General features: G+C 54.9%; 1 protein-coding gene across 1 annotated transcript in view; it reads left to right on the forward strand.

Moving 5' to 3' along the window:
• The window catches only part of HRAS (Harvey rat sarcoma viral oncogene homolog), a 20,941-nt gene that overhangs the window by 18,613 nt on the left and 1,680 nt on the right, over nucleotides 1-648 (forward strand). The gene's annotated exons all lie outside the window — the stretch shown is intronic.

Here is a 648-nt window from a genome sequence, read left to right on the forward strand (position 1 = left end):
GAAGAAGCCGTTTCAGCAGCAGGTATTTTTTATTGAAACACCTTTTTGACTGAAATGGCATTTTTTTCTGCCAAAACACAGGTAAGTCAGGTTTCCCTGTGGCAGTGTGTAGGAGTACAGGGTGGTTTATTTCTCCCCCCTCATTTTGTGGAACAAAATTCTCCAGACCTGTCTCCCTGGGAGAGTCCCGTGTTCCTCAGAAGAGTTTTCCCCGTCCCGTCTCTCCCCTGGGGTGCGTGGAGCCGCTGCAGCCATCAGGGGCCGGTTTGCTGGTAGAAATGGTGCGAGCTGGAGCCAGAAACCCTGTTTAACAGACCGTCCGTGTTCACTTGCCTCGTTCTCTCCTGTCTCCTTTTTCCTTGTTGGCGTTTCTTTCGTGATGAGTTTATTGAAATCGTGGCAGTCCTGCTGGATAGCAGCAAGGGAGAGCTGCCTGCGGTGTCCCTGCATGAGCTGGGTGGCCTTAAGCCAAACACCTGGGAACATCTGGCTGAGTAACCAGCTCCTGCCATGGCAGGAGAGGAGAGAGGCACTGGGGACAGGGCTGTGGGAGAAGAGCCTGGGCGAGGATCGTCCTCAACTTCTTTTGGGGAGTCTCCCAAGCCCCCGGGCCGGCCCTTCACCCCTTTACACAGCTGCCGGAGCCCC

This window comes from Buceros rhinoceros, unplaced genomic scaffold (assembly GCF_000710305.1).
Source record: "Buceros rhinoceros silvestris isolate BGI_N320 unplaced genomic scaffold, ASM71030v1 scaffold23385, whole genome shotgun sequence".
NCBI lineage: Eukaryota > Metazoa > Chordata > Aves > Bucerotiformes > Bucerotidae > Buceros > Buceros rhinoceros.